We start from the raw sequence: 21,369 nt of genomic DNA on the forward strand, positions 1-21,369 counted from the left end.
GCCGGCAGGGGGCGCGCGCGCTCAGGGGATCCGCCGGGGCGCGGGGGGCGGGGGGGGGCGCGGGGGGCGGGGGGAGGCGGGGGATGGGGGGCGCGGGGGGCGGGGGGCGCGCCCGTGGGCGCAGACACCCCTCGGGCGCCCCTCTGCCTCCGGAGCGCAGCCGCCGCCCACGATCCCACGAGAAGCTTGCGGGTCCTCGGCACCCGCGCCTCGCCGTGTTCGAGGCCTCGTGCGACCCTCCGCAGCCGAAGAACGGGGACCACTGGATGAGGAGCCTGGAGCCTTCCAACGGCCACGTGACTCGCCCCGCCGAGGGGGCCCAGCTAGGACTTGAGCCCAGCTCCCGCCCGGGCCCCGGGATGAGCCAAGCGTTCTCAAGGCTTCGATGGGGCGGCTGGGGATGGGGATGCCCGGGGGGGTCAGAGGCCGCCGTCCTCCCCTCCGCCCCCCGGGACCGGTTGCCCGCCTGCCCGCCTGCCCCTGGACGGGCTCCGGGAGGTGGGGAGGTGAGGGCCGCCCCCCACCCCGGGCAGGTCTGGGCTGCACCCACTAGGACGTCGGGGGAGTCCGCCTGGGGGCGCGCGGGGAACGGCCCCTGCTGACCCGGGAAGGTTCCGTGCGTGCGGGTCTCAGAGCAAGCAGGGGTCGCTGCTGCGGCCGCCGCCCGACCCCGGGACCCGGCGCTCTCCCCGCTCGGCCCAGCAGCCGGCGCCCCGCAGCCCGGCCGCGCCCGGTACCCCTGGAGCAGCCCCCGCTTCTTCCCTCGCCTGCTGAGCGCCGGGAAGTGAGTTGAGGCTCATTAACACGTGCTAATGAGCGTTAGCCCAACTGCCTGCCGAAAGGAGAGCTGGAGGGAAGGAGGGAAGCCAGAGGCAAAAGAAGGTTGCAGGGGCCGAGGGGGGAAGGTGGCCCCTCAGAGGCGGGGACAAGCCAGAGCCAGCCTCGCGGGGCAGAACAGAGGGCAGGTTCCCAAAGCACTTGATTTTGCTCCAAGCAAATGTGTGTAGAGTTTCTTGCAGGAACACGCGAGGGAGAGGAGTCCTCAAGGGCCAGCTTTTGAGGACCGAAGGCTTCCCCCTCCCCCTTGTGCCAGAGTCCCCGGCTGGGAAATTCACCAACACTGCTGCCAGGCGGCCTGTCCGCTCTCTGGGGCGGCAGGATGGCTCCGTGGTTTAGCGGGGACACTCTGGAATCGGGGTGCTCGGGTCTGAATCCCAGAATAAGCCGGGTGACCTTGGGCAAGTTACATAACCCAGCTGCGTCTCAAATTTTCTCTTCTGCAAAATGGGAATGCGGGTATTCACCTTTAGAATTGTTGTGAGGTGTAAATGAATTGATGTTCCCGCTGCCCTTCATGGAGCCAGAGATCAGCAGTGATTAGCTTGGCGAGATCTTCCTTGGCCAGCATCCCTCTCCTGGGGTAGCGAATGGCTCCCGAAGGGGCCAGCCCCAGAGGGAGGCGGAGGGGAAGCTCTTCACCACAGTGCTGCAGAGCCCGCGGGGGCCACGCTCAGCCCCTTCCAGCTCTGACACTGTCATTTGGGCTCCTCCATCTCCCCTCCTGCTCCTCCCCTGGCCCAGATCTGTGGGGCCAGAGAGCTCATCCCTGGTTCTCTAAGGACCAAAGCCAGTACCACCTGGCTGCTTTGGTTTTCCCGGTGATGAGGAGCGAGTAGAGCTCCTTGCTTCCTACTTTCCAGACGAGCTGAGATAGGGCTTGGGTGTCGGGGTTGGGGCAGGTGTTGCCTTGATCGGGGGAGGTCTTGGGTATGACTGCAGTGTGACCACAGTGACCTCCACCTCTGCGTTGGAACAACCTTGCATCATTCATTTTAGAGGCATGATTGGAATCTTTCTGGGAGGCCCATCCCTGGGCCCATCTCAGACACAGAGGGCTGTGAAGCCCAAGCAAGTCCTTTTGTCCCTTGTCCCCAAGCCAGGTACTGCAGAAGCAGTCGTGTTGAGGAGTTACCAGCTTTGTTCAGGGGTCAGAAAGCTGCCGGTTCAAAACCCACTTAGTAGTTGTGAGGCCATGAGCAGGCTCTTTAACCTCTTTAACCCTTAGGAAAAAATAGAGGTGATAAAAGTAATATTGGTTACACAAAATCAGTGTAAGGACCAAAAATAATGTAGTCAAAAAGTTAGCTAGCAAGCATCCTGGCAGTGGTATGTATGTGTTTGTTTAAAAGGTAGTTATTATATTAACATAGGATGTTAGGAAGAATTTTTGTTGTTCTGAAAAGGGCCAAGTACCCCACTTGTAAAGCTGCTCCACAGAAGCCAGACACCTCCTGTCTGAGGGACTCACTAAGCCTGTGCCCCTCACTTCCAACCAAGGCCATGGGCTCTACAAAGCGAAGGCTGTGGAGTGGAGCGTGGAGGGAGCCTTAGCCTTTGGGGAGCACAGCATTTGTGGCTGTTCTGAAACATGTTTTGTTGGGGGGGGGGGGCTCCAAAAGGCCCTTTCAGGTCACGGACGAGTGCCTGCAGTCAGGGGACTCTGACAAGCCCAGCCAGTCCTGGAGCAGAATTCTGGAGTCTTGACCCCATGTGAAGACAGAAGCGGTGCTGTTTCTGACTTAGAGTGGTCTGAAGGCCCACACTGTCCTGTCCTGTGCCTAGAAGGGTTGTACCCCATTCCTCTTCTCTGCAGTCTTTGGAGGTGGCTGTGCCTCCTCAGAAAGGTGCACCGAGTTTAAGGGCAGAGCAGAAGCCGGATACCTGCTGGTCAGCCTTTGGTGTTGAAGGAAGTCAGGGTAGAGCTGAAAACTGCTCTGGGAAAACCTTCATTCCGCTGTGCTGGACCCCCTGACTCCCCAGAGAGCAGCAGCAGCAGCTCCTCCAGCCCACGGGGACCAGAAAGGTGACAGGAGTTCCTCCTCTCCTCCCGCCCCGCCAGCGCCAGCGTGTGCAGAGTGCTTCTGAGATCCTGGCCATAGGGAGCCTCTCTGTGGCCAAGAGTGATGCCATGGCCACTGTTTCCAGGATGCCCATGAGTTCAAGCTGATGGCTGGCCCCCCTCCCCAGAAGGGGAATATTGCGTACCATCCTCCTTTTTGCTCCCCTAGCCCGCCAGCTGCACCTCGAGGGCTGCAACCCAATGCCAAGGATTGGCAAGAAGGCTTGCCCGACTTGCCCTCTGCTTCAGACCCCAGAGTCGCTTTCCGGAGGGAGGGAGGTCTGCTGACGGTGAGGTGGTGAGAGGCTGGAGAACAGATGACAACCTTGCAGCCAGCACCCACTGGGCCCAGATAATTGGCAGGGCTCCTCAGAGCACCTGGTGTTAGTTTGGAGCCCATCAAAGAGAAAACCAGAAGCCCGATCTGGTTCTTCTCTCTGCCTGGAAATATTTCTTCCAGGTATGGCTTCTTTGGTCTTTATGATGGTCAGGCCTGGCTATCCGGGTACCAGAAAGCTGGCCTTGCTTCCCAGGAAGAAGGATAAAAGGGATGCAGGAGCCCAGCAGTTTCCATGGAAACAGATCAGGTGGAGGAGAATAGTCTAGAGGAACCCAGAGGTGGGAGCAGCACTTTTGAGTAAACTCGGTCTGAAGCCTGAGATTCTATGGCCAAAATAGTTCCTCCGAGGAAGGGATTTGGGTCACCAGAAAGCAACTGGATGTGGAATAACAACAGATGGGGGCTGTTGGGTGACGCCCTCCCCCAGTAGGCCGGCACGGGGGTGAGAGCTCAGGTTCCAGAATCCAATAGGTCCCTTTCAGCTTTTGCTTCTGCTGCTAATCAGCAGCTGTGCCGAGTGATGGCTGTGTGACCCTGGGCAAGGTGTCTACCCTCTCTGAGCTTTCATGTTTTCATTGGCAAAATGAGGATAATTCTAGTAGCTTACTTGAATGGCTTTTGTAAGGGTTAAACATGGCAGCCCATGGAAAGGGTGATGTAAGGCCTGGAACGTAATAAGCCCTCAGATGTTATAGATGGGAAAACGGATGGCGGTTGATAAGTCTAATCCAATCAGTGTAGCCCATCCCCCCGGCCAACGTGATTGGTTCAGGATAGGCAATGAGAGAGTGTATCTCAGAATGTGGAGGAGCCACAGAAAGGGCTCCCTCTCCACCTGCAGATGTTCTGGTATGAAGCTGTGAGGTCTGGAATTGCTGCAGCCATCTTGACACCCTGAGTGAAGAATCTTGGGTGACCTAAGATGGGGAAGGGCACAGAGTGGAGACTGAGGATGAGGCCCATGTTGCACAAGGTGGGGCAGAGAGACTGGAGGAATTTGAGTTGATATGATATTGGGGTCCCGGAGCAAATAGTCAAGAAAGAATTCTTGAGACATTTTTGGTGCAAAAACGGTGGTTTTAGGGTAGCCCGGGTGGCTCAGCCATTTAGCGCTGCCTTGGGCCCGAGGAGTGATCCTGGAGTCCCGGGATCGAGTCCCACGTCGGGCTCCCTGCACGGAGCCTGCTTCTCCCTCTGCCTGTGCCTCTGCCTCTCTGTCTCTCATGAGTAAATAAATAAATCTTAAAAAAAAAAAGGTGGTTTTATTATAGCATGGGACAGGACCTTGTGGGCAGAAGAGCTGTACGGGGATTGTGAGGAGTGATTGATGATATACTTTTTAGTTAGGGGATTAGGGAGAGCGTAAGTCTCTAAGGAATTTGGAAGCAAGGCTTCCAGGACCTTGAGGGGGCTAGCTGCTGTTAAGAGAAGGTTCAGGAGACCCTTCTGATGTATATCCTTGGCCATATGTTTGGAGGATGATTGCTAGCTTATATCTTGGAGTGGGGGTAGAGATAGGGGAAGTTTCCAAGTGGATTTTTATTTATTTATTTTTACTTTTAAATGTTTTTTAGAGAGGGGGAGAGAGAATCTCAAGCAGACTCCCTGATGAGTGCGGAGCCCAACACGGGGCTCGATTCCAGGACCCTGCGATCATGACCTGAGCTGAAATCAAGAGTTGGATGGTTAACCAACTAAGCCACCCAGGTGCCCCTTGAAAGGGATTTTTGAAGAAGACTTACAGGATCCTGGAGGTCAAGCAAATGTGAAGGTAAGATTGCCTTTTGCATCTAGCAAAGTATTAACATTAAGCAGTTGAATTCCTGGTATGGAAGAAGGTCGCTCTGCCTGTCTCAAGTACTTGTCAGTGGGCTGCGGGTTGGAAGGAGATTTTATTTTATTTTATTTTTTTACATTTCTTTGGCCTTTGACATCATTTGAGCTGTTGGATAAAATGAGCCTGAAGTACCTTTAGACTTTCCTGTTACATGCATCAATAGACACCTATTAGTGTTTATGTTGGATTTTGTTTCATTTGCAACCAAAAAGTTCTAACTCCTAACTCAAGATGAGTGCAGTTGTTCTAATGAAAGCTGGACTTGGGTAACCTTTTGGAAACAAGCCTTCTCTCTTTTGTGTTTTCTTGGGATAGCTGGGTCGCCCTTTCATAGATTCTGTTTCCATCTCGATCCTTCCTCCATTTTCTTCTCTCACACAGCAAGCATCCTTAAGCCTTGCCTTTTCTTTCCCACCATAGCCACTCAACGTCAATTTGTCCTGAAGTCATAGCTTCCATTTCTCCTGACAGGCTCAGCCTGTTTCCCTATTCCAAATTCCCAAGAGAAGAATGTGATTGGTCTAGTTCATCTCTTTGTTTTGGGCCATCCAAATCCTAGGGGCTGTCTCAGTGTGTGTGGCACCCACCCCTTGATCCAGTCAGCTGTGGCTGGGGTCAGGGAGGGGGATGTTCCTCTTAGAGTTGGGGGCATGGTGGCATTGGTTAACACCTCTAACACTGGGCGCTCAAGGTGGAAAACTCAAACAGGCAGTGGGACATATTTGCTGTAAACGGAGTAAAAATCTCTGACCAGTGAATCCAAATGTAAAACAGAGAGCAGGATGGGAGAGAGGGATGTCATCTAGAACAGGGATTGGCAAACTTCTTTTTCTTTTTTTGGGCAAAAATGTTTTTTTTTGTAAAGGGTCGTGTAGTAAATTTATTTGACTTTGCAGGTCACAGGGTCTCTGTCTCAGCTACTCAATTCTGCCATTTCCTGTAGCAGGAAAGCAGCCACAGACAATATGCAAACAAATGAACATCATTTGTTTCAATAAAACTTTATTTACAAAAACATGTCGCGAGCTGGGTTTGGCCTAGGGGACATAATTTACCGATCCCTGATCTGGTAGAAAGGTTTCTAGACTCTCTCTAACCTCTCTACACTGCAGTTTCTTCTTTGAAATAGGGATTGTAATAGAACCCACGGAGAAGGACTGTTGTGATGGGTCAATAAAATACATATGTAAATTGTTCAACACAGTGTTTGGCACAGAGTGATAGACATTGGCTGCTTTTATTCTCTTTATCATTGGGAGGGATCGCGGAATAACTGGACTCTAGATCCACCCATTAGCTTTGTGAGTCTAGAAATGACCCTTTGTAGGGTTGTCATCCCTCTTTTCAGAGGGTGGGATGAGATTGCTGAGGAAAGAGTTGGAGGAAGTGGAGAAAGGTAAGACTCAGGCAAGGAGGGCAAAGGGAAATGTAGCTGCAATAAATCCAAATCTGTATGGCCTCCATGTGAGGCTGGCTTGGCCTCTGCTCAGGGACCTGGCAGGGATCCCTGGGCTCCATTTGCAAACAAACCTGCTTCGCTTCCTGCCAGCATGGGACTTCCTGGTGGCCAGGAATTTGGAACCTTTCACCAAGGCTAGGAAAAGGGTCCCTGAAGGAGCAGTGTCCCACTTCCAGGATTTCCCAGGATGCAGCAGGGATGTTGGAATGAAGTGCTGCATTCCATTCATTAGTGAATTCATTTAAAATTTAATTCATCTGTGCTGAGGTGGAACCCCTGGCCAGGGAAGCTAGTGTGCCCAACAGTATTTACCGCACCCCAGATAGGATCAGATACAACTGAGTGGTCCAGGCAGGGAGACACAAGGCCAGCCATTCTGGACCAGTGGCCAACAGGGAGGACCCAGTGTTTCTTCATGTGACCTCCAACCCCCACCACTAGTTATCTGGTAATCCCTGGCCTCTCTCACACTCAGACACTGTCCTGGAGATAGAGGCAAGAAGAAGATTAAAAGATAGCTTTTATCCAAAAGAAATGAACTCCTCCAAATGTCCTCTTCTAAGTGAACCAGCATGGAGGTGCCATAAATTGGCAATTTTAAGGTGTGTTCCCCTAATCCTGTCCCTGCTTCCCAGCAGGATGGGAGCCCTGGAGGATGATTGCATCAATTATGGGAAACAAAGAAACTGTATTTCTTGTACATCTGTCTGAGTGACCTGCGACACTGCTACACTCAGTTCTTTGTCACCCTCACTGGGATAGAAGTAGGGACCTGTCTGTTTGGTTCATATTTTTTCCAGCTCTCATATGGATAATTGTTGAATGAATGAATAAATGGATGAATGAATGAATGGCAGCAGAATGGAAGAGGATGTTTCTGTGTATAAAATCAAGACCCTCTGGAAGCTCTAGAAGTGACCCCAGGCACTGATCTGGCCTGCTCAACTCCTGGCAATCAAGGGCCAGGCAATGGGCCCATTTGGGTTGCCCTCAGGAGGGCAGCTGCTCGCCCTGCTGGGGGTGCAGCACCGGCTGGTGGGGAGGAGGGGCCTGGCTCTCAGCCTCTCCCCTCATTCACTAATCCCCAGGCCTGGCTCCGGGCTGTTGCCCTGCCCTGCCTTCCTGATCACGTCACTGGGAATCCCCTCAGAGGCAGGCCGCAGGATGGGGCTTGTGGGGACCAGGTCTAGGCTGGAAGAGACCACAGTGGGACACTTCCTAGAATCTTGAGCTCTGGCTGTGATTGCTGATGGTCTGATACAGGAGCCAGAAGCTCAGGCCAAGCCCCGTGCAGCCAGTGCTGGAGGGTGACAAAGGAGGAGATCCAGAAGGAAGAGAGGAAGAGAGGGAGAAGGGAAAGGGAAGGGAATGTGTTTTTCCAGGAGCTGCAGAATCAGTTAGTGAGGTCACCAGGGTCACCTGCTTATAGTAGATGCCAATGGCGCCCTGCCAAGGTTCTTCTAGCAATGGAACAACATTCTCCGGAGGCTGTGAGTATTGAGTGCTAAGGCATCATTCTCTGGAGAATTGCCACCTTGTCCAGAGATGTTCCCCACAACCCCATGGGGGACAAACCATAGCCAGTGACTGATGGATACAGGGCATCATGGGCTGACTCTTGCCTCAAGGTGAGAGGACCCTGTGGTAGCCTTCCTGTTCCAGAACTCCCTGTGGGATCAAGCCAAGGCCATGCTTCAGTTGAACCCGTACCTTTGCTTGGAGTTTCCCTCGTCCCTACTCCCTCCAGTTTCTCCTGGGCCCCGTCCCTCGATAACTCACCTGCACAAGAATCTCTGTCTCAGACTCTGCCTTCAGATTAGACCTAAGACATAGCCTCAGACTAAAACCTCTCTTCCACTTGCTGGGAAGCCCAGCTCTACAGCCTAGGACCCCAGTTTCTGATGGTATCTAGAGACATGTCTTCACCTGAGGGCAGGGTGGCTTCCAGCATCTCATGTCAGCAGTTCTAACACAGAGTTCTATCATCACCGCTCATCAGCCATTTGAACTTGGACCAATACTTTAGCTTCTTAGAGTTTCTATTTCTGCATCTGAGGAATTGGGATCATAATACAATCTTGCAAGACAGCTGTAAGATAGGGAGAGCCAGGGGAGATGGTGACAAAGAATTTGGCTTATAGTCAGACAGACCTGCCCAGCTGTGTGACCTTGAGTGTGCTGCTAATTTTTCTAGTCTCTATTTTCTGATCCATAAGATGAGGCTAATACTAGTACTGAAGTCATAGGTTCCTGAGAGCACTGAGTACACGTACAGCACTTAATACAAAGCCTGGCCCATTAGTAAACACTAACCATAGAGATTTGTATGGTGCCTGCACAGACTACGTACTTAGTACGAAGTGAGTGTTGTTCTTGTTAATGGGTATATGTGCAAAGTTAGTTGGTAATAATAATATCTTTGGTAATTTGGGAGAGGTGCCTAAAAGGTAGCCCAGAGTGTGGCACATTGGACCCTTGGGACCTGGTGCATGGGATGTGGGCTGGGGAGGGGTAGGCAGATGGAACCCATCCTAGCTCACTTCTCAGCCAACCAGTACGAACCCTAAGGCCACTGTTCTGCAGCCTGCTGCCGGCAGCGTGCCGGCAAGCCAGCCCATTTGTCACCCTGTCATCTCTCCACACTTGAAAGCAAATCCCCAGGGATCATGGGCACTGCACGCAGAACAAGGAGCCACTTTTCTCTCTAGGTCTGGAGAAGGGGAAGCAAGGATGGTGAATAGCCAAGAGTGACTAAGGGCTTGTCCTTGCAGAGAGGATGGTTTGATGGGAAAGGTGCAAGTACTGCCTTTCACGAGGGGAAGGGTCAGCAAAGTGTGCTTCTTGAGCATGTCCAGCCACCTCCTGTGTCTGCATGGCCTGCAAGCTAAGGGTGGTTTTTCCATTTGTAAGTGCTTGGAAGCAGTGAAAAAAAAAGTAATATTTTTATGAAAATGATATGAAATTCACATTTCATTATCCATACTAGCTTTAGAGACCTAGCCATGCTCTGTGTGGCTGGTTTCATGCTACAGCAGCAGAAGGGAGTGATCCCCACAGAAACCCTATGGCCTGCAAAGCTGAAAACACTGGCTCTCTGGCCCTTTCCAAAACAAGTGGGCCGGGCCCTGACTTAGAGCATCAGGCTGACCAAGTGAGGTCAGAAAGTAAGAAAAGCAGAAAGCAAGATGTTTCTCCTTTGCTCATGTTTGTTTTTCCTCTGCCTCCTGTTCATCCTCTTCCGATGCTTGGTACTTTCTTAACACCTGGCTGATGCAGAGGGAAGAGTCTGATGAATAAACTCATACTAAGGTGTTGGTTACTTAATGCACTGCACTCTTCTTCTCCCAGGAGATTGGACTAAAGGAATACATCTTTGCGTGGTGGAATTTTAGGAAGTGTGGAGCATGTCAGTGTGTGCTCACCTGTGTGTGTGCGTGCACGTGCATGAGAGGGAGAGAGAGAAATTTGTAATCACAGAGAGTGGCAGCTGCTGAGTTCTGGCCCAAAGGAACTGGCCAAATAGATTCTCTGTGATTGAACCACCTGGGAGTGAGCAGTATGAGCTCACCTTAGCGGCTCCTGGAACCTCGGGGGATAGGTTAGAGCAGTCCCGGCCCTTCTGATGTGAGCTCTAAACCTGTGCAAGGCTCCTTCGATGGCTGGATGAAGTGGGAGGACATGGAATTGGAGAACAAGTCGCAACAACGGGGGTATCACTTCTCCCCCAAGGCTCTGCCCAGGAATTCAAACCCTCCGTGGCTTGGCCAGAGGACAGGTGATCGCTGGCTTTATGGCTTCATTGGCCTTGACACTCGCTCTGCAGGCCTCTGCAGGCCGTCGCTGCCTTTGTACAGTAGCGTGCCTTTGTCTCCTCTTCCCCCTGCAGCCTGGATCTGAAGGGCAGTCCCAGCTGGTGAGCGGCCTGCCAGTCCCTCTGCCTGTGGCTCCTGCTGCCCCACCATCCCCCAGACTGTGGGCTGAGCCCTGGCTCCAGTGGGGCTCTACTGCCCCCGCCCCTGTGTGAATTCTCCAAGTTGCCCTCCCTACCAGAACCAGGGCGTGCTTTCTGAAATGCCAGATGTTATGAGATGTTATGTGCTGGATTGTGCCCCCCACCCCCCCACCCCAGTTCTTGTGTTGAAGCCCTCCTGCCTTCCTAGTACCTCAGGTATGACTGGGTTTGGGGATACACCCTTTAAAGAGATCATTAAGTTAAAGTGAGGCTGTTGAGGGGAGCCCTAGTCCATCCTGATGTCCTGACAAGAGGAAATATGGACACACAGAGAGATCCTGGGGGTGCACACACAGAGTGAGGGGAGGGGCCACCTGCAAGCCTAAAAGGGGCATCAGCATGAAACCAACCCCGCTGATACCTTGACCTTGGCCTTCCAGCCCCTGGACTGTGTGAAAAGAAAAATCTGTTGTTGAAGCGATGCAGCTTATGGCAGCCCTAGAGGACAGACACCAGCTTACTTCTCAGTCTAAAATCCTCAACTCTCTGTCACCTAAGTCTGCACTCTGCGTGGCTCTCTTCCCCCCCCACCTCCCACCCCCCAGCCTCAGCTCCCGCCACCCCTCGCTCTCGGCCTTCATCCACCCACACCAGACAACTTCTTGGATTCTCCAGAGTGTGACCTGTTCCCCAAAGCCAAGCTTTTGCATATGTTGTGCCCTGTGCCCTGTGGGCTCTTTCCTCTACCTGCCAATCCCTCCCTCCCTCAGGATTCCTTTCCAGTACCCCTCCTCTTCCGACCTTCCTGATGGGAATGCCAAGTAGGGCTCTGGTGGGTGTTACACATGGGATTCGCCAACGGCCAGCCTAGCTCTCCTGGAGAACAAGACCTGTACCTTATTGATCTCTGTGGCCCCAGAACTCAGCACACGGTGAGACCTGTGATATATGCGGCAACTCTTGGTGAGTGCTTGTTGGAGGTCAGCTCTGGGCTGAGACTTCACCTGCACGACCTCATTTACCTTATCCTACACTTTCCAGCTCCCAATTCTGCAGCGAGGAGCAAATATTAGAATGTACCTAGTACTTGGCACGATGACACGGGCATGTGACAGCTTCTATGGGCTTTGCATCTAGCAGCTCGCACCTGCTCCCTTCTTCAGGGACCATCTGAGCCACTTCACCTCCAAGAGACCTGGACGTGCTCATAGGGGGTCAGGCAGAGACCAAGAAGTGACTTGATGTCACACCCTGGTTTGGCCTCCTTCCGCTCTGTCCTGTTCCCTCCACTCCCTTTAACTGGTTCCTCCTGGCTGCACTTCCTTCCTGATAAACCCCTCGCCCCCAAATCCTTGTCTCACATTCTGCTGCTTGGAGACTCCGATGTAAGATGGGGTTGGCAACTTTTCCAGCAAAGGGCCAGATAATAAAATTTCAGGCTTTGTGAGCCATCTAGTCTCTGTCATAACTACTCAGCTCTGCCATTGTAGCAGGAAAACAGCCATAGACAATACGTGAATGAATATGCATGGCTGTGTTCCAATAAAACTTTATTTACAGAAAGAGGAGGGGTCCGGATTTAGTCTGGGAGCCATGGTTTGCCGACCTTTGGCTGAACACAACAGCCCTAGAAGGTTGGTGCTCTGTCCCATCTTCATCTTTTTTTTTTTTTTTTTTGAAGATTTTATTTACTTATTTCATACACACACACACACACACACACACACACAGAAAGAGAGAGAACACAAGCAGTGGGAATGGCAGGCAGAGGGAGAAGGAAAAGCAGGCTCCCCACTGAGCAAGCAGGAAGCCTGATGCTGCTCAATCCCAGGACCCTGGGATCATGACCTGAGCCAAAGGCAGACACTTAATTGACTGAGCCACCCCGGCGCCCTCCATCCTCATTCTTATAGATGAGAAAATTGAGGTACAGAGAAGTAGCTGGTCCTAGGTCACCGCGGATCACATATAGGCAGGGCCTGCGGACTGAGTCTGAAGCCTCTAGGCTGGACTCGTCCCTGCAACAGAGGTTTAGTTAAGCTCATGGTTCCAGGTGCCTAACAGGAGGCAAGAAAACGGTGGCAAGTGAGAATGTTCTGGTTGGCTTAACTCTCTTCTACCTCCAGAAGGAGGACTGGCAGTGGTGTGCTTGCAGTGGGGTTGCAGGGATGCATCTCCTCTCAAGTTCTGGGCGATTGCCACTAAAATATCAATCAGCTCATTTGCCTTCCTCAAGGCGCGTGGACTGAGAAGGGCTCCTGGAATCCTTTGCGAAACCGACGTGTTGGAAAGATTTTAAAAATAGCACCAGGCCCTTTGACAAGATGAGCGCTAATTACCCCGAGGCTCTGGCACCCCAGCCGCTGTGCCGCCACAGCGTGGGCTTGGAGCCCTCCCCCCACCCCCTGCCCTGAATTGTGAAGGCTTTGTGGAGAAGTGAGGTGAGGCTGTCAGTATGCCCCGAATTTTCTGGCTCAGGCCAGGGAGCTGCTTCATTATAAGGGTCTCCAACCAGGACCATTCTAGCAGGGATGCCGCAGAACCTGCTTCCTGCATGTGTCAGGGAGTGGGGTGCAGCAGGGGGAGCCCAGCCCCCCGCCCAGGGGCTCAGCAACCCAGGAAGCTTTCTGGCCAGCTGTGTGTGTGTGTGTGTGTGTGTGTGTGAACTTTTTCTTAGTAAAATAATTTATATTCATTGTAGAAAATGCTGCTAAACAAAAAGAAGAAAACTCACCCACAGTCCCACTCCCTGGGTTAGCGATTTATTAACATTTTGGTTTAATTCTTTCCAGTCTTTTGCCTCTGCCTATATTTATGTATTATTTATTTATTATAAAAATGAGGTCCTTCGCTGAGTGTCAGTGGCATATTTTGACCATGCCATTGTATGCTTTTCTACAATGTCTTTTGAAATGACCATGCATGATACACGCTTTGCATGCATGTGTCATAACTTCTTTACTTACCAATTCCCTATTATTAGGGAAAAGGCATCGCTTCCAGTCATTTTACTGTTATTTTTTAAAAAAGATTTTATTCATCCATGAGAGAGGGAGAGAGAGCACATGCATGAGTGTGTGTGGGGGGAGGGCAGACGGAGAGGGAGAAGCAGACTCCCTGTTGAGCAGGGGTGCTCTGTGCGGGGCTCCATCCCAGGACCCCGGGATCATGACCTGAGCTGAAGGCACATGCTTAGCCAGCTGAGCCACCCAGGTGCCCCTAGTCATTTTATTGTTATAAACAAAGTAGCTAAGTCTTTGTTTGAGTCCTTGATGATCCTTACTTTTTTCAGGTATGGAATGGCTGGGGCTTGGGGTAACCTTTGGGGAGGCTGAAATCTTATCGATCTGCTATAAATTATCTACAGCTTCTTGACAAGACATTCTGAGGGAGCAATTAAGGGCACATGTTCTAAAGCTTGAGCAGTTGGGTTTGAATCCCAGCTCTGCCTAAAAAAAAGAGTTTGGGACTCTGGGCATATTACTTCACTTCAGTTTCTTTATGTAATGTTGGAACAACAATACTATCCAACTTTGTGCTCCTGGGATAACGATCTGACTCTCTGCCACTGCTCTGGCGGCGTCCTCCCCTGCTTTTGCCCTTGATTCTGCTCCCCTAGCCTCACTGAGGGAACACATGAGTGGCAGGTCCACCACAGGACCTTTGCACTTGCTGTCCTTTCAGTGTGATACATTCTTCCTCCAGATTTCCACATGGTTCACTTCCTTACTTCCCTCAGGTCTTGACTCATTTGACCCTCTTTCTGACCATTCTCTCTTTATCATTCTCTGTCACTTCACTGGGTTGTTTTTCTTCTTTCTTTCTTTCTTTCTTTCTTTCTTTCTTTCTTTCTTTCTTTCTTTTTTCTTTCTTTCTTTCTTTCTTTCTTTTTTTTTTTTCTGGTTTGTTTTTCTTAGACCATCATGACCTCCTGATGTATAACATGTCTATTTTTTAAAGATATTTTTTAAAAAAATTTATAACATTTAAAAAATATTTTATTTATTTATTCATGAGAGACAGAGACACAGGCAGAGGGAGAAGCAGGCTCCACGCAGGGAGCCCAATGTGGGACTCGATCCTGGGTCTCTAGGATCACGCCCTGGGCTGAAGGCAGCGCTAAACTGCTGAGCCACCCGGGCTACCCTGTCTGTTTTTGTCCCTTTCCCCCACCCTGAGGATAAAAATTCCTTGAGGGCAGGGAGTTTGTTATCTTGTTCATGACAATGTCTCTAGCATCTGAACTTACATTGCCTGTCACATGGAAGGTGCTCAAACAGAATTTTTGGCGTGGATGAATTTTGCGTATGAAGCCAAGCCCGGGCCAGTGCACAATAAATTATTATTCACCAACTAGAAGAGCTGAATGGGATAGTTGGGAGGTTGGGATGGTGTTTTCCAGCGGGTCTGAGCAGCGGTGTCATTGAAGGGACAAGAGGTGGGAGGTGGGAGGGATGTCCTATTTGACCCCTCCTGCAGCTCTTGGTTGAACAGGGATTGGCACTTGGGGTGATGGGCCCTGGGGGTGTGTGGCCACAGCGCCCCCTGTCTCCCCTCTCTGCTCCCTTCTCAGGGGACAACCCCCTTCTTCAAACACGGCACCTTCTCTCAAAGAATCTGTCCTTGGGCTGTTTGATTTGAAGGGGAGCCAGGCAGCTGGAAGCCCGGGGAAGAACTGAGGGCCCTTCCTTGCCCTGAGCTGGCTCTCTTCTGAGGCTGCATCTCCCTTCTCATTTACTCTCCTCCTCTGCTGCAGTGGCCTGGAATTGCTTGCTGCCCTGAATGCTCTCCCCACTCCAGGGCTTTTACGGATGCCGTTCTCTCTGCAGGGAGGACCTTTCCGTCTACTTCCCAACTGCATCCCACTACCTCTCAGGGCTCAGCTCAGGGCTTGCCTGAGAAGTACCCTGACCGCCCCGCACCCCCTCACTCCAGGCTGGTGCCTCTGCAGCCTCCACACTTGTATTCACAGGGTTTTTCTAACTCTGTGTTTTCTTACTGGCCTCACCAACTAAACTGTCCAGTGAACACAGGGACCTTGCATCCCTCACTGCTTATCCTCAGTGCCTTGCCTGACACGGAGAAGGTGCTTGATATTGTTGAGTGAATGAATGAATGGTGATGAAAAGGCACTGAAAGTGTTGGGGGTCGGGGGACATCTGACTGGACACTTGCTCACGGTTGCGTGGTGGATGGCCGCCAGGGCCTGGAGTCTCGGGGTCTGTCTCAGGCCAGGCACTCCTATGGTTTTTTGGATAAAGCATCCTTATGTGTCTAGGGGAGTGACATTCTCTGCCTGGTGGCCCAGCCCTGGCAGATTCAAATGCTCCAGCCAGTTTCTATAAATGTGAACATTTCAATTGGGCAGCAGCTGCCATGGTAACTGGCTGAATCTTAGAACTTGGGAACTGGGAACAGACCAGAGACCAGGTAACTTTCAATAGGCTTTTTTGAATTGCGCTGGTGTGGAAGCTCACTAAGGAGACCTGACTTTGCCCAAGTGCTCCAGACTGCTGACAGCCAGGGCTTCCCTCTCTCTAGGAAGGGATCTTCAGGGGCTTTGCTGGCCATATTTGTAATATCTTCAGCTTATCCTCTTGGATCCCGGGTTGTTTGGGGCTCAGAGGAGGCAGGCTGAGATTTTTCTTGGTACACTGAAGTGATAGGACTGGGGAGGGGCATAGCAAAGCAGGCAGAGGAAGATCACTGTCACCTTTAATGTTCTGTTCCAGTCAAACTTGCAAGTAACAATCCATGCTTGTGAGTGAGTACCTTCTCCTCCTGGAGCTTTCTCAAATGGTAGGACAATGTTTTTGAAACGTTAACTAATATTATTTTCCCCGTGGCATTTTTTCTTCCCAGTCTGTATGCTGTGTGCTCAGTGTTTGACCCCAGCTGGAGGAGGGGTCAAATAGGACAACACATACAGCTGTGCGTGTGCATACAGATGTTCAGGTTGTGCACTGTGTAAGTCCATCCAGGCTGTGTGCATGACACTCCCTGAAGTGTGCTGTATGCCAGCACTGAGAACGGAGGTAACAAAAGAAAAAGGAGATGCTTTAGGGATTTTCTATTCAAAAGCCATGTCCTTGGGGGAATGAAATGAACTCTAAGTATAGATAAAAGAATGAGAGAATGGTGGATAACCAAGAATAAGGGTTCTTCAGCCGCAGTCTAAATAAAGATTCCTTGAGGTATCAGAGGGAGAAGAGAGGTGGTAGCCCATTGAGAAGAGGACCCTGAACTCTGCAACCTGGGCTAAGTCCAGGTCAGGGTAAGGGGGTGTGGCAAAAACCCCATCAGTTTGCTGAATCCAGGGGTCTCAGAAGGCTCATACCCTATTTCCCAGGTGCAACTCCAGCAAAGAAAGGGCTGCATGCTGGATCTAAGCCTCAAAGGGTGAAGAGCGGCAGGATGATTTCAGTGCTGTGGGCGCAGCATCGGAGCCAGCCAGGGAACTGCTGAAAATGAACGATCCCATGGGCGGGGTGGGCCATGACTGAGCAGCCTTCTGTGTGGAACAGCAATCAGGAAGGATGGGGTGGTGGCTGAATCAGGAGGCCCAAGTGGACATGGATTGTGAGAATCAGATCTTCCTCCACCCCGGGCCCTCAGTGGTCCTGGAAACCTAAGTGCAAGTGTGTGGGGAAATGAAATTGGGGGTCCTCAATTTGGCCCAGATTTAGTGTCTGTTCTCTGGTGGGATGAGAGGTGAGAACAGAGATTAAGTTGCATTAAAGACAAATAAGGTAATGTTTCTTGCAGTCAGTCCTGAGTCTTGGATGCAAGATTTATTCCCCCAACACATTGCTCTGAGGTTCTCAAAAAGGAGCCTGACTGGCTGTGTTTATCCACCAGGGCTGCCAGTTAGCCCTGGGGAGCTTGTGGAAACACACACACCATGTGCTCTTAGACTTAAGAATCAGGATATCTCGGGCGGGGCTGGCCTGTGTACTCCGTTGGCTAGATCAGTACCTGAACAGTAGCCAGTGAGACTTTCTCAACTGAATTTGCTGTGGGCTTTAGAGAAGCTTCTTCCTCCCTCCCCCCATTTCTTTATTTATGAAAACAAGTAAATCCCCTTTCTGCAAGTGACTCCCAACACTTAGAAATTCTCAGATGACAGATCTTAAAAGAAACACATAGCCCTGATGGTCATCAAAAACCATCACATGGGACTCCTGGGTGGCTCAGAGGTTGAGCGTCTGCCTTTGGCTCAGGGTGTGATCATGATCCCGGGATCAAGTCCCACATCGGGCTCCCTGCAGGGAGCCTGCTTCTTCCTCTGCCTGTGTCTCTCATGAATAAACAAATAAAATCTTAAAAAAACAAAAACCAAACCAACAATAAAAAACAAGAAACATTCCATGATTATTATTTCAGAAAGGAGTCTTTGGGGCACCTGGGTGTCTCAGGCTAACTCTTGATCTCACCTCATGTCTTGGTCTCCGGGTCATGAGTTAAAGCCCCACATTGGGCTCCATGCTGGGTGTGGAGTCTACTTAAAAAAGAAATAAATAGAGTAAATAAAATAAAAAGGCAATCTTTGTCACTTAGAAATTCATTCTTTAATATTAACAGATGAAATAATAGTAGTAACAAGCTACTTAGGAAACAGGTAGACATGACAAGGATCCAAGCTGAACTTTGCAGCCTGTAACCTTTTCTGTAGACTTGATTTTGAAACAGTGTAAATGTTTTCTGTGATTAAAAAAAATTAACTCAAAAGCAGAAATGACAGTCTTTGAACAAAGAAAAACACAAATCGTGTGAACCTAATTGTGTGTCAGGTTGGAGACACACAAAAAGGAAAGATTTATTTTTTTAGATTTTACTTATTTATTCATGAGAGACATACGGAGAGAGGCAGAGACACAGGCAGAGGGAGAAGCAGGCCCCATGCAGGGAGCCTGATGCGGGACTTGATCCCGGGTCTCCAGGATCATGCCCTGGGCCGAAGGTGGTGCTAAACTGCTGAGCCACCCGAGCTGCCCAAAACGGAAAGATTTTGTCTGACTTTTAAAACGCAGTATTTTAACTATATACACTTAGTGGAATATATCCTAAGGGCAAAGTAACTGAAAAATAGATCTTCACGTGCTTTCAGCAAAAATATCATTGGAAATAATATTGATATTATTATTCAAAACCATTTCACACACATGGTAAAATAAAGCAAATAAATAACGATGTTATTGGGAAGTAAGGTTTCAACATGAGAGAAGAGATGCAAATTTAAAATTAAGAGCCTCAGGAAAAATTCTGTAATTTAAAATTTGCATTGGAAATATCAGTTTAAATGTATGATGCACTTTCTTTTTTTTATTTTTTAATTTATTCATGATAGAGAGAGAGAGAGAGAGAGGCAGAGACACAGGCAGAGGGAGAAGCAGGCTCCAAGCAGGAAGCCTGATGAGGGACTCGATCCCGGGACCCCAGGACCGCACCCCGGGCCAAAGGCAGGCGCTGAACCGCTGAGCCACCCAGGGATCCCCTCTTTTTTGAAATATACACACACATTTGTATTTCTTACGTCTGTGAACTCTAGAAGCCTAGACCAATAACCACCCAACTCCATAGCAGTGAGAAGCCCAGGGCCCAGGTCATGGTCTCCCAAACCGTTCCCCACTGGAAGGGGGGATATTTCAACCAAAGGCAGTGTATAGGACCTGTTTACCTCCTGATTTGAACAGAATAACTGTAAAGAAGCATTTATGAAATGATGGGGAAGACGATTGGAAAATACCTAATGGAATGAAGGAATTATAGTTATTGTATTTTGGCTCTGTTTTTAAAAAGAGATCTTACCTTTTTAAGATATATGCTGAAGTGGGGCGCCTGCGTGGCTCAGTCGGTCAAGCATCTACCATTGGCTCAGGTCAGGATCCCAGGATCCTGGGATCGAGCCCTGCACTGGTCTCCTTGCTCAGCGGGGAGTCAGCTTCTCCCTCTCCCTCTGCTGTTCCCCCTGCTTGTGCTCTCTCTCTCTGTCAAATAAATAAACACAATCTTAAAAAAAAGTGATATATACTGAAGTAGTCACAGATGACAACTCTTGGTTTTGCTTCAGAATGATCCAGCGGGAATGGGAGGAGAAGTAGGTGGAGATTAGAAGAAAAAAAGTTGGGGCACATACTGATCATTGGTGACATGAGGGTTTGTTGTACATGTAGTTCTGTGTATGTTTGAAAATTTACATAGATTTTTTTTTTTTTTTAAGTAAGGAAAAGAAGCAGCAGGAGGAAGAGGAGAAGGAAGAGTAGGGGGTATTCCATAGATATTCCCAAATTAAAGGAATCTTAGGTTGTCCTCTTAGAGAAGTCCAGGCCTCCAGGGAGCTCAGCCACTTGTCTCTGCCCCAAAGGTCACAGTGTCTCTTGGGCAAAGAGACACGTGACTGGTGACCTAGACAGAGACTCGGAAATCACAGCAGTGGATTGGATAATTCATTTAGAGGCAGCTGGCTGAGCTGGCCTGGCGGCAGGGCAGCTGGGAATAGGGCATTGGTGGAGAAAACCTGGGAACAGGGAGCTAAGTGCCCTGGGCTTGTAAAGGGAACTAATCCTACTTTTTAGGGTGCTGTAGTCCTACTTAGAAGGGATCACTAAGAAGGTACCGACTGAGTCAGTCCCGGGAGGCACTTGTATGATTCCAGATTTCAAGTATATTTAGTAATGCTAATGCTTTTTTTCAGATTATGAAAATAATATAGTCATAATAACATGCTTTTAAATAACATGACAAAAATCATCATGTGTGAAAGAAGCCAGATATAACAGAATACAGACTATAGTATTTCATTTATATCACACTCAGAAAGAACAGAATTCAACTACATTGTTTAGAGATACATGGTTTAGGTGGTGGTTTTAGGGGAAAAAGAAGGATGTGAGTAAGACAATGAAAATGGTTATCTTTAGGGGGGAAGGCAGGAGCTAGGGTCAGAAGAGACACAAGTGGGGCTTCTGGGGTCTGATACGGGTGGTGGTTACGTGGGTGTTTTTTTATGAAGCTGAAAATTTATGTTTTATGCACTGCCCCCTAAATGTGTCATGCTTCACAGTATAAATATAGAAATGATATACTTTACCTGTGGAAAATTAGGAAGATAGGAAAAAGTACAAAATAGAAAGAGAAAAGTCACATGCAATCACTCTACTTAGAAGTTGACATTTTGGTATGTATCATTTTGGAAGGAGCCGAGCTTGGTAGTTGAGGAGTACACTTTGGAGATGGACTGACCCAGCAGGGTTCAAAGCTTGGCTTTGCCACGTACTAAATGTGAGTCCTTGGACAAGTGATGGAAGTTCTCAACAGCAAAACACCTGTCTGGGAGTGTTGTCATGGGGATTGATTTAAATAATGCTCAGAGAACACCCAGACTGTGATATATCTTCAATCAGTGTTAGCTATTTTTAGTTCATTCCAATCTTTTAAAAAGCATAGGTATATGCATATCTAATTTGTATATTAGATGTGTGTATGTATAACCTGTAGGTTTTTTGAAACTATTACAGTTCTTAATAGTTCTTACTTGAGACAATTAAAAAAAAAAAGCAGCCATCCCTTATGGGAGTCCCTCTAAGGGACAATTCAATACAATAAAGCCTGAATAATCTTTTTTTAAATAAAGATTTTATTTATTCATGAGAGACACAGAGAGAGAGAGAGAGAGAGAGAGACAGAGACAGAGACAGAGACATAGGCAGAAGGAGAAGCAGGCTCCGTGTGGGACTCGATCCTGGGACCCCAGGATCATGGCCTGAGCCAAAGGTAGATGCTCAGCCACTGAGCCACCCAGGCGTTCCAAGCCTGAACAATCTGATTTAACATCCAAAGCTGTCTGTAGCCTACACTACTCCATCACTCTCCAGAGATTATC

The sequence above is a fragment of the Canis aureus genome, chromosome 3 (genome assembly GCF_053574225.1).
Source record: "Canis aureus isolate CA01 chromosome 3, VMU_Caureus_v.1.0, whole genome shotgun sequence".
In the NCBI taxonomy this organism is placed as follows: domain Eukaryota; kingdom Metazoa; phylum Chordata; class Mammalia; order Carnivora; family Canidae; genus Canis; species Canis aureus.